This window comes from Uranotaenia lowii, chromosome 2 (genome assembly GCF_029784155.1).
Source record: "Uranotaenia lowii strain MFRU-FL chromosome 2, ASM2978415v1, whole genome shotgun sequence".
NCBI lineage: Eukaryota > Metazoa > Arthropoda > Insecta > Diptera > Culicidae > Uranotaenia > Uranotaenia lowii.
The window spans coordinates 284,612,590-284,625,069 of record NC_073692.1 but is presented as its reverse complement, the minus strand read 5'-3'; the positions used below and the strand labels follow the sequence as shown (position 1 = coordinate 284,625,069).

Here is a 12,480-nt window from a genome sequence, read left to right as displayed (position 1 = left end):
CTGCGGCGGTGGAGGAGATCTACCGCAAACTGAAACGCGAAGCAGGAAGGATTGGGTTGATGATTAATACGTCCAAGACGAAGTACATGCTGGCCTGCGGATCCGAGACCGACCGAACCCGCTTGTCCAGTAATAACAAGGTCACGATCGACGGCGACGAGCTGGAGATAGTCGAAGACTTTGTCTATCTCGGCTCACTGGTGACCGCAGACAATGACACCAGCCGTGAGATCCGGAGGCGAATTATCAGCGGAAGTCGTGCCTACTATGGACTCCACAAGCAACTGTGGTCGAGAAGACTTAACCCTCGCACGAAGTGTAACCTGTATATGACGCTCATTAGACCGGTTGTTCTCTACGGGCACGAGACATGAATATTGCTCGAGGAGGACCTGCGTACACTCAGAGTATTCGAGCGACGAGTGTTAAGAACCATCTTTGGCGGCGTACAGGAGAACGGAGTGTGGAGGCGAAGGATGAACCACGAGCTCGCGCGCCTCTACGGCGAACCCAGTATCCAGAAGGTGGTGAAGGCTGGCCGGATACGCTGGGCGGGACATGTTGCGAGAATGCCGGACGACTGTCCTGCAAAACAGGTGTTCGCTACGAATCCGGTAGGAACAAGACGAGCGGGGGCGCAACGAGCGAGGTGGTTAGACCAAGTGGAGCGTGATCTGGCGAACGTGGGGTGCCCGAGAAATTGGAGAACGGTTGCTATGAACCGAGTGAATTTTAGGAATTATGTTCGTCAAGTTATGTCGTGAGACGGAATACTATGTAAATAAAAATAATGGTTTTTGCTCCAGCTTTATCCCATTAATTATTGTGAACGGTGATCAATGTAAAGATTATTAGAATTGGATGGTAGAATTGTACACATTGATGACGAATAATAACTCACATGTTATAGATTGGCCAATGAAATTGAATGGTATAAAACTAAAAATCCTCAGATTTAATTATCTAATAAATTTTCTAATCCTCCGTTTGATTTCCCCGATGGCTATCAATGCATTGAAATCGCAGCCTTATAACTCTAAATCTAAAAAGGTAACTTTTTTTTCTATGGAAACTCCAGGAATATCAAAATGGTTGGTTCTAAAAAGCTGGACTTTATGAAAATCGTTTGATTAGTTTTCAGAACTCAGTACAATTAGTTATTCAGCTAAAAAAGTGAATTCACTGTTCACCATGGCCGTAGGAACGGGGGGGGTTTTGGGGGTTAAACCCCCCCCCATGAGGATCCAAAACAACAAGCGAGAGATTCTACTCTACACTCAAAATTTTAAATTTAGAACGAACCAAATTATGATAATAGAGTAAGGTTAATCAACAGTAACAATCTAGACTAAAAACTAATGCCAAAACCTCAAAACCCCAACCCAAGTTCAAAATTCTGCAACACTTTTTCAAAATTTTCTCACTTTTTCATCGAAATTCAGGTCTGAATATCGATTTCCAATTAAATCAAACCCATTTTGGAGGTTCTGATTCCATAATTCTCATAACCAAAAGTGTATTTATTCGGTTTTACATTTCATTTAAATAAGAATTATGTTTTTCGAGATTTTGAAAAAAAAATTTCGAATATGAAAAAAAAAAGAAATTTTGTTATATATTCGAATTAGAACGTCTCGAACATAGTTTTTTACCAAATTTTAAAAATTTAAAGTTTTAAAATGGCAATCCAAAATTTAAAAGTAAGATTCAGATCTTTGTAAATTCATATTTTAATTCTGATTCACAACGCAGATTAAAAATAAATTATTTAAAAAGTGAGTTTACATTAAACCTGAACTAATGAATTTAATTATTAGATTCATGAATAAGGGCTCTATAACTTTATTCATAATATCTAATGTAGAATAAGATTCGGAAATTGTACGTTTCAGAAATCGTATGGAAATTCGGATACAAATTCAAAGCGTAATTTTTGAATTCAGGTTCAGAAATCAGATTCAGAATGCAGATTAAAAACACAGAAAATGGTTTAGCTTGTAATTGAATTTTACAATCTACATAAATTGTTCAGCAATGCAAGAAACAGATCATGAACATAATAAATTGCGGACCAAACGACCGATAGTGTGATATACTTAGAAGTATAACTGGAATTGACTGAATTCAAGTGTTGAACTTTATTGGACAAAATTGATCACAACGTTTGCCGCCACTTAAAAATGCTTAATTTGTAGAAATTCAGGGGTTTCTGAGATACTGAATGCCGAATATCGGTGTTTCTCGTCAAAGATTTCTTTGCAGTCTTTAATGTGTTAAGATTGCTTGTCAATTCAATTTCCAGATTTCAATTTTAGTTTGTTAACACAATTCAGCTGAAAATCACAAATAAGAGTCAGAATTTGAGTTTTTTGTTTTATCCTCAAAACCCAAATTTGAAAAAAAATCTACAGGATTTTCATTATGGGATTTATTCTTTATAAAAAATATTAACTGATAATGAAAAATCTTCACCTAAAAATCTGCAAAAATTCTATAGTTTTCCTGTGTACTGTTCAACATAATTAACACATTAAGGACACCATTTGTCATTTTATGTTTCAGAAACCAATGAACAAAATACTGTGTTGTGTTACATTTTGTAGAACGAGGTTTCGTTATTAGATTCATAACATTTGAATCATGTTAGCTTAAGCAATAAGCCAAAAATTTAGATATCTCGTATTTGGTCCGCAATGTATTGCAGTTTTTTTAAAGTCAAATTTCATACTAAAATCATTGAGTTGGTTGAGGTTTGCATCAAGAAAATTTGATCCGAAAATCTGATGATTTTTTTCGCTTACTTTTTTTTCGAAAATTTGATTTATTTTCATCAAAGTAAAATCTTTGAATGTGAAACACAGTTTGGAAGATTGGGCTTGTTTGATTTGAGTATAGAATAAGTTTTTTTCAGAAATGAAAGATTCTCCTTAAAAAAGCTTATGTTATGCCGAAATCAAGTAAGTCAGACTCTTAAACAAATTCAAAGATTTTAACCATCGATGAAAGCGAATTTAGGTTTTGGACCAATTTTCTAATGTTACAAATAATACGAAAACTTTTAAGTACTTAAAAATGAATAACCATATAGTACCAAACATAATTTTTTTAATTTTTTTTTTGTTTTCGTGCATTGTTGGCCAAAAAATCATAGATAAAAATCAGTCACCAAAACCCCCCCCCATGAGTCGGTTCTTCCTACGGCCCTGCTGTTCACTATATATGATTGAAGACTCTCAAAGCCGCCCCTAGGGCGGTACGGAGCACTTTGAAAAGTTCTTCAATTCTAGTAAAAATATTACTAACAGGCTAGTTGTATTTTACAATCACATTTTGGCTCAGTATTGCATCCGAATATCTCGTACCAATACCACGTGATTTGAACAGAAGAAGAAATTAAAAAGCCCGCCAAAAGATTCCCCTTTCAAATTTGTAATGCTAAGCAAGCTTTGATTTGCTTTCGGTACACGTGAGCTCAGGATGGTCGTTTCTAATGCCCGGTCCATGGTGATGTTGAAAATAACCCCGCCAAAGGAAAAAAAAGTCGTAAAGTTGTATGGGAGGGTCCTTTTTCTTAGTTGGGAGGGACTCAAAACTATTACTAAAACCTTACCATGGTCCAAACACATAACTGTACTAAATTTCAGGCTGATCGGTAAAGCGGTGTGGATTTGTATAAGGTGCATACAAACAAACATATATAGTCCAACTCATCTTTATATATTAGAAGATTTCCAACCTTTTGCTGAAATCGCCTACACAGCAAAAATTATTTCCTGTAAATTTACGCAACAAAAAGGAGCAGGACATTTACCATAATTTTACTTGTCGAAAAACAAATTACGTGACATTCAATTTTAAGTGTACAACTTTTTTACAAGACATTTGCTATAACAATAAATGAATCTTCGTTAACTTTTAAGGAAAACAATTTAAAATTACAGGTTTGGTTATTTACAGGTTGATTTATTTTAAAGGTTGCAGTTTCAGTGACACGTAATAGTCTAAAAAATTTTCTGTGTACAGGACGTTTGGATCGGTTTCAGTATATTTTTTCAGAATAAGTTCAGCCCGACTGACGAGACTGGACCACATCAGTATTTGTAACTGTACTTAGTAGATATGGGGTTACTACAGAAACTATAAAAGCAATCGATTTTATCTAAATTTCATTTTTATCTTATCTAAATTTTATTTTATTTTGCCTAAATTTTATCTAAAAACTTGGCATACGATTTTGAAATTTTCAAATTCTAAATCCGGGTAAATTTGGACAAAACCCGAAAATCATTCAATAACAATCAAAAATAGAAACACTTAAAACAATATTTTTTCATCGAAATATATCAGAAGATTTTAAATTTTCGAATTCCGAAAGATCGTTCAGTTTTATTTTGATTAAGCTTGCTCTTAAAATTTAGTTTTGGGACACAAAAATAGAAAATAATATTAAAACACAATTTCAATTTTGTTCCAATTTTTGAAATAAAGTGAATGAATCCGGGCAAAATCCGGATTTTTGGCAAATAATTGCCGCACAACACAACCTTTCACACCAAAACGATCAAAATGACTGGTTTGACACTTTGTTTGTTGAATATCTTTTAAATACTTCGTTTTTAAAATTCGCAATAAATACAACTTTTCGTGAATTTTGAATCTCTACCAATCTGTTTATTTTATATTTCTCTAGCTCTTTTAATAAGCGAAATAAATTTCACCATGAACACTTGGGCCGTGACCAGTCAAAATGACTGGTAAAATTCACAAATCTATAACTCAAACAAGGTATAATTTGTTCGCTTTCTTTAAGTTTTATTCGCAATTCTCATTCAAAATAATGATCCCTAGTTGATTTATGGAAGGCAGAAGTGTGTCATTCGTTATAAAATTATTGATTTTCGAAGCGAAGTCATGAAGATTTGTGGAAAAAGTTCTCGAATTTACCGCTGTGTGGCGCTTCAAGCCCTTGACTCCTAATTTTATTGGTTTGTTTTGTTGCTCAACTATAATCAAACTTTCTGTCAAAATTTGTCGAAATTTTATTCTAATTTTGTGAAAGTTATGTTAGATTTAATACATGCCCTCCGAGTAATTTGAGTAATTTGAGGATATTAATATCTTTTGTACTAAACTAGTATGAGAAAAAAAGTTATGATGACATAAGTTATGAATAATTTAAATGATATTTCAACATGGGTGCACGGAATGGCTGCAAATTCGTCGTAGTAAATTATATAGAGTGAAATATTTCTCAACTTGCTTTAGAATGCAAAATATTTTTGAGTGAGATGTTGGGAAACGGGAATATTTAAAACAGTTTAAATGCAAAATAAAGTCTTTTTTTAGATCAATACAGAAAAATTTAACATAATTATATCTGATCAAAAATCATATTAGATTTAGGATAGCGGGTCCACAGAATCCTGCCAAAAAATTGTCCATACACTAGCGTTTAGACTAGTTTTTTTTTCCTTATTTGCCCTCAGATCACAATAAAACTTTCACGGATTGCTTCTTATGCATTCCCAAACATGATTGCTAAATTTGAGGCTTATTTGAGAGATTGTGGTTTACGCACTTTTGGGTTTTTTTTGCAAATTCGCTCTCAAGTGACACAATATGACTATAACTTTCTTCGGGTGCATCCAAATTAAAAAAAAAAATATTCGAGAACCCTCAATGAATTCTTTATATTTTTAATTTTGCATTGTTACTTTTATTGGACGCAAACTGAAAGCTCAGGGGAAAAACCCCTAAGCAAACCTTGAGCGTCAACTTGACACTCCTCGCTAGAAACTGCTATATCTCTCCTGTGTACGAACTTTGTTTTTAAACTTATAGTTTTGGAAACCTCGTAATGTAAGTCAAATATGTTTCTCAAACAATATTCATCTACAGGACTACATTTTTCCGTTATTTAAAGTCTAAGAAAACAATACGAAAAACCTGCTACGGAAAAAAGACCTGAAATTAACAACAGAATGCTAAAAGAAAATTATACTTAGTTTTCACGTTGCTCATAAGAATATATTTTCTTAAAATTTTTCAAGATCATGACAATAAAAAAATAAAAAAGTGGTGTAAAAACTGTACTTTCCAATCAATGAATCGCCAAAATTGTTTGAGTCATATCAGGTTAATTTTGAAAAAAGGATTGGAAAGTTGACGTAATTTGGCGCCTTTTTGCGTTTTTGGATTTTCCAAAAACGAATCTCAGAATTTTATATTAATTTTCAAAAGTAACTGTTTTTTAAACTCTCTTTGAGAACTTCGAGGTTTCTAAAAATATAAATTTTGTAAGAATCGATTGAGAAACAAGCGAGATATAGCGGTTTTAGTTAGAAGTGTCAAATTAACACTCCAGGGACTGTAACGTATAAAAATTTGAGGGACATGTGAGGGTTTTTAGAGCTATTGAACCTTTAAAAAAATCTTCAGAAAAATTAAGTTGTCAGTTTTATAAAAATATTATAGCTGTCCTGAGGTGCATTTATATAATTTTTTTTAAATTGAACTAATAGGAGTTATTTATTCCTATAACAAATGCATGAAACATCGAGATAATATACAAACATTACATACATATGTATGTCGCAATCAATTCGCACTTCCTTAACTGAAACTTGTTTTCACGAGAGTAAGAAAAGAAAATCAATTTCGAATCAAACCTGCCACTATCAAACCTACCCACATTCTGAACATAAATAATATGCAACAATTGCGTGGTGATGCGATCCACTCAACTTAAATTTAATTGGTTATCTCTTTTGTATAGGACAATAATAAATTCTCCCATCTCATGTTCCTTCTTTTTGAAATTATCTCATACATCTTTTTTTTTTATTCCAGGTAATGATCAATAATCATGTAAGTATTCACGTTTTCTTTCATAAAGCAAAACCTATAAAGCACCTTAACGTCCTTGCACCGCAATCAGCATAAACCAATTTCGGCACACTTTCCTTCTAACGAACGAAATGTTCCAACAAGTGCAAAGTGTATGCACTAGACCGCTGCAAGCTTTGTATGAAAATTTCAAATTCTTAAATATTTACACCTCCCATAACTTTTTTTGGTTGTTTTTGCTGCCAGAAATAGCAATAAAAATTTTGGAAGCGATCCATCCAGTCGTGAATTAGCGCAACGAGTTTTAATTTTGTATGGAAATTTGTATGGGAAATCAAAATTTTTCATTCAAAAATCGCCAGAGCTGTACTGAAAGTTCCAAAAAATAAAATTTTGAATGAAAAATATTCCTTGATTCTTACAGCACAACTCATGTGAACAAACCACAAACCTAACTTTTACCCCAGGAAAGATATTCGATGTTTTGCAAAATTTTTGTATTCAAAAATATTTTTTTTTAATTTTAGCGTTTTTAACTGCATTTTGAAAGCTGTGAAACCGTAGGATGAGAATAAAAAATCTCAAAAAACTGCTTTGCATAGCCAGAAAATTTATTGATTTGTATGACATTTGCAAAAACATTTCATGAAATTATTAAAAGCTCTAGCAAGCAAAGTCTGCTATTTTTAAATACTTTTCAATGGATTCAGATTTTTTATTTTGAAATGGTTATAACTTTTTTCATGAAATTCTTAGCTGCTTGTCATGTTAGCAAAAAATGAAGCTTAAGAAAAGTCAAAACCAAAAATTAAAGACCGATTTCATTTCAAGCTTATTTGAATTTTCTGGATGATTTAATGTGCAAAAATTTCTTCTTCCATACAAATTTCCATACAAAATTGAAACGCGTTGCGCTAACTCAGGAATCAACCAAATCATCTCAAATTTTACACTGATGCTTGGTGACCCAAAAGGCATCGAAAAAACATATGGGAGCAAAAAGTCATTTTTTGCAGCGGTCTAGTATGCACTACCGACCGAGAGCACTTTCCAAATCGGGAGTGTGCAATAATGCAGCCAATTTCTTCTGTCAGCTTCGACCATAAATAGCACCGGCCATGGCTGGAACACGTCCCGGCAATATACTATTGCCAATAAGGGATGCCTTCTCTTGCTTCTGGTAAAAGTAGCTGAAAATTAGAGGGCAGTTAGTTAGAAGCTGCAAAAATCCCATGCGAAGTAGGTACGATGCGGTTATCAGTGAAACAATTTCGAAAATGCTTCAAAATGTGAAATTGTCACGTTTTCGATTCGAAGTAAGTTGTCTTCGTTATAATGAGCTTAACTGCAACTGAAGAATTTGTGAATAAACAGATAATGGGATGGAAGTAGCTGCAAAGTGCTGCCCTGTCACATTATTGTTTTTTAACAGTTTATTGATAGCTTTAAAATCTTTATTTCAATCGATAATACGTTTTTAGCATTTTTGAACCAAGTAAGCTGAAGATCATTTTGAATATGAAATGGGGCGCTGAATCCAAAAATGATATTCAAAACTCTCAGTAGAACAATTTTTAAGTAATGCTCCAAATATGAAATTCAGGAAAATTAAAATAGTAGGGTAGAGTGGGGTATCGTGGGCCATGGGGAAACGTGGGCCACTTTTAATATCTCAGATGTGTGTTGAGATAAAAATCTCAAACCAACTGTCATCGTCGTCGCTTTGCGTGAGCATATATTTCTATATGTTGTTGACTGAAATACACATCATATGCTTCTTTTATTTATCAAGCTAAAAAAAGTTAGAAAAATTCAATTTCATTTTTAAAAAAACTTCCGCTAATTTCACCAATGGGGAACCTAAAGTGCATAACAAAAATATGCTCATACGCTTATGATCTTAGTTTTGTCATGATCTTTCACGTGGAGAAGGAATTTTTGATGAAACATCAATAAGTCACACAGGCGCAACCAATTTGCAAACCATAGCTTGTGAGGAATCGTGGGCCACACACAGGGACCGAAAACAGCACGAACACAGTAAGTGCAACACAATTTGATGACACAGCACAGAAACGAAGCTGTGCTGTGTCTGTGTTGATCTACTTTTGTTGCGTGTCGGCCGCAACACAGCACAGTATGCGACACAGTTGACGACACAGTGTGTTCGTGTGCCGGTCCCGATACGATTATCATTGTTGCTCCTGCCAGCTAGCTTTTTTTTCAATTCGTCGCCTACTTGCTAGCAGCCGAACTGGATAATTTTTTTCTTTTGCTTTTGCTCAACACAATGTGAGTGAAGAGCTTCGCCATTGAAAAAACAGGGAAATGCTGTCCAGTCAAGTGCGACGGGTCAAAAAATAGCCTTGCTCGTAACAACACTGTGTTGCGTGCTGTGTTATCCTCGACACGACACAACTGGGAACTGTGTCGTGTTGATTTGATGCAACACAACACAATTGAAGTGCTGTGCCAAACCAAAGTGTCGCACACAAAAATTTATGTGTCAGCACTCTAGAATTTGTGTTGCACGTTATGTACTGTGTTGTGTTTGTGTTTTTTGTCGGTCTCTGGACACATCTTGAATCACCTATATTTTTATGTTTTTATACACATTCAGAACTTAAAAATGCGTTTTTCATATCTGAATAGTTTTCTTATGCCAAATGAAGAGTTATGAAAAATATTTTGTCCATCCTATATAAGAAATTTTGCAAAACGTTCGCGAGCCAGGTTTTGGAATCTATGCGATCATACACAGCTCTCTTTTTTATTTCATCATCTGAAATTGCTTTTAAATAACGAAATGAATTAGGAAATCCCAGTTTTGGGTCAACTCATAAACTTTGCATATTATTTGGTCAATTTGGAATTGGTGGCCCACGATTCTCCACCATTTTTCAAAATCCAAAAAATATTGCTTTTTTTCGAACAGTCAGAATTTGGGAAAAATAACTTTTTAAAAATACCTTATGATACCTTGAAAATGTTGAAAACCATACCATTTTTTATTTTCATTTTATCTTTTATAATAAAGAAGTTATGGAACAACGAAAAATAGTGGCCCATGATTCCCCACTCTCCCATACTTGTACTTAGATTCAAATACTTCGGACTGCATAACATAAATTTGATACTTATTTTTTGCATATTGACTTACTTAGGGCTAGGTGGGGTAATTATAAACAAAATTTCTTCATTTGGCACACTCACAGCCACCATATGTTTATTCCTTAACATAAATTCTGAAAGCTGCCAACAATGAATGTTTCTGCGCTCTTCATCATTCTGTAGAGCAACTTTTTTTTTTTTGGTCGCAACCCACGTCCTCGAGACGTCTGTTCATAATTACCCCGTCTGTTCATATTTACCCCACTGTCTAGGGGGTAATTATGAACACGGATTACGAACTTGGTATACAATTTTTGAAAAGTAACAGTTGTTATACGTTACATTTACCCATAGTAAGCAGTGTATGGTGATATTTTACTTAAAAAATTATGTTCATAATTACCCCAAAACCTGTTCATATTTACCCCGAACGCTGTTCTTATTTACCCCGAGACTTGTCCAATAGGATTTATATGGTGTCAGGAAATCTCAATTCAACACCAAATAATGAAAATAATAAGCAGTAATAAGAAAATGGGTTGTTTTATAAAAACTCATGTATAAAACTTATAAAATAAATAAATGTAATCAAAATCTAGAGATAAAGCAACACAAAAAATAGCTATTTAGTGTTCTTTTGTATTGATCTTTTCTATTTTTGGTTTCGGTAGTTCAATTTTTGGTTGCATCTTTCACGTTTGGTTGGGTTTCTTTTCCTTTCGTTTCTTTATGTCGTTGCAGATCATTTTTATTTGATGGGACCTCTCCATACGTGTGAAATTTTAAGCGAATTAGGCTACTCGATAGTTTTTACATCCATTTTAAATGTCCTACGCAGCAAACATCAAGTTTTCACCTAAATGTCGTGGATTAGGCATTTCACGTACGTGCGAAATATAATGAAATTGATACCTATCTATATACAGAAAATTCTATTTTTTTTAGAGATGGTTTTTTCACTAAAACACCCATTAAAATCTTCTTGGATCAGTGAACAGTAATTTTTTGCAAGGCTTGTCAGTTCTATATGATCGACTGTTTTGAAAAATATTTACACTAATTAATTTTTTCATTTAATTTTTCGTTTCATTAATTTCACATTAGTAGTTCTATTTTCTCAGAAAAAAAATTATTACTGCAGAAGTTTCCCTCACCGAACTGAAAGAGAAAATCTTCAACCAAAGGATTTTCATTTTGTACAAAATTTTAAAAAATGTATTCGAACAAATAAGGATTGAAAAAAGTAACTTAGCATAAAAATAAGACTGCAAGAAAATAGATTTTAGATCTTTGTTATCCGAATGTAACTCGTAAACAATTATTCTTTGTCGTAACTCTAATCCTCTGAATAGCAACACGTTGTCCAAACATACAGGAAAATTTATCTTTTTGATCTTTGTTTTGTGGACTTATTCACAACTTATTCATGTTGACCACAGAGATTTAAGGTTTATAATAATGTTAAATTTCACGCGATAATGAATAAAAGCTCGAGCAGCAAACCTTTTGTTAAAAATTTTGAATTTTATTTTTAGAAAAATTAAAAATTTCTTTAAGTCTAGTTTATAACCTTGTTATTTATCAATACCTAAAAAACTGGTTTTGGAAGGACGTAAAACCTCTATTCGGTGTTCCTAGGATACAGATTTTCGGTTTCGGTATTACGGTATTTTTTCTATCAACAAGATGCTAGTTCTTATCACTATTTTTTTTAACCAAAATTAAGACTCGTTAATTGCGGTTTTAGCTTTTTTCAAAATTTCTGTTTAATAAACTTTTTTCACTCTTGAAGTTTTATTCAGTTTTGATAAAATTGTGTTCAAAACTTTTTTTCCAAAGACTGAATAGTACTGGCATAGCTTTATTTCTAAATCCGAAGCTCATTTTTAGAAGAAAAAAATCAATTACTCATAAATTCAAAACTAACACTAAACACATTGCGGACCTAATTTAATTATGAAATTTATTAAATTTGGTCCAGTAAGATCCTGGGATATAGAATGCCGAGTGTTGATGTTTCCTGGCTAAGATTTCATCACGGTCCTTATTGTGTTAAGACCTTTCAGAATAGGGGGGGGGGGGGGTAGTTTTGTGAGAAATTTCTTACAAGGGGCGGGAGGGGGAAAGGGGTCTGGAAATGCTTGGGTAATAAGTGCATGGCCCCCTTAGTTGATGAATAAATCAATTGACCATGAAAAAGCCAAAGAAATGTCAGGAAATGTGTGTTCATAATTACCCCATAGGACGAAAACTATGGGGTAAATATGAACACGCATCTGTGAATCAGTGGCAATGAAAATTTTCAATTTTTTTTCAAAATCCAGATAAAACATCCTAAACTGGATGTAAAACAGGAGATAACAACATTCCAGCTGGATTTCCTGTGATCAGATATTCAAAACATTGAACATTGTCGAGAATGATTTCCATTTCACGGGGTAATGGTTTTTTAAAACATCTGAAAAGATATCATTAGGATTTGAAAACAGATCGGAAACAGCTTATAGCTATCAATTGGATGTT

General features: G+C 33.5%; 1 protein-coding gene across 14 annotated transcripts in view; it reads left to right on the top strand.

Moving 5' to 3' along the window:
* Positions 1–12,480, top strand: part of LOC129748243 (mucin-2-like) — a 578,750-nt gene that overhangs the window by 533,496 nt on the left and 32,774 nt on the right. The window contains exon 2 of one of the 14 annotated variants that reach the window (XM_055742785.1): positions 6,850–6,867. The exons of the other annotated variants lie outside the window; for them this stretch is intronic. The gene's annotated coding sequence lies outside the window, so the exon portion shown is untranslated. The remainder of the gene's footprint in view (positions 1–6,849; positions 6,868–12,480) is intronic. 14 annotated transcript variants of the gene reach the window in all.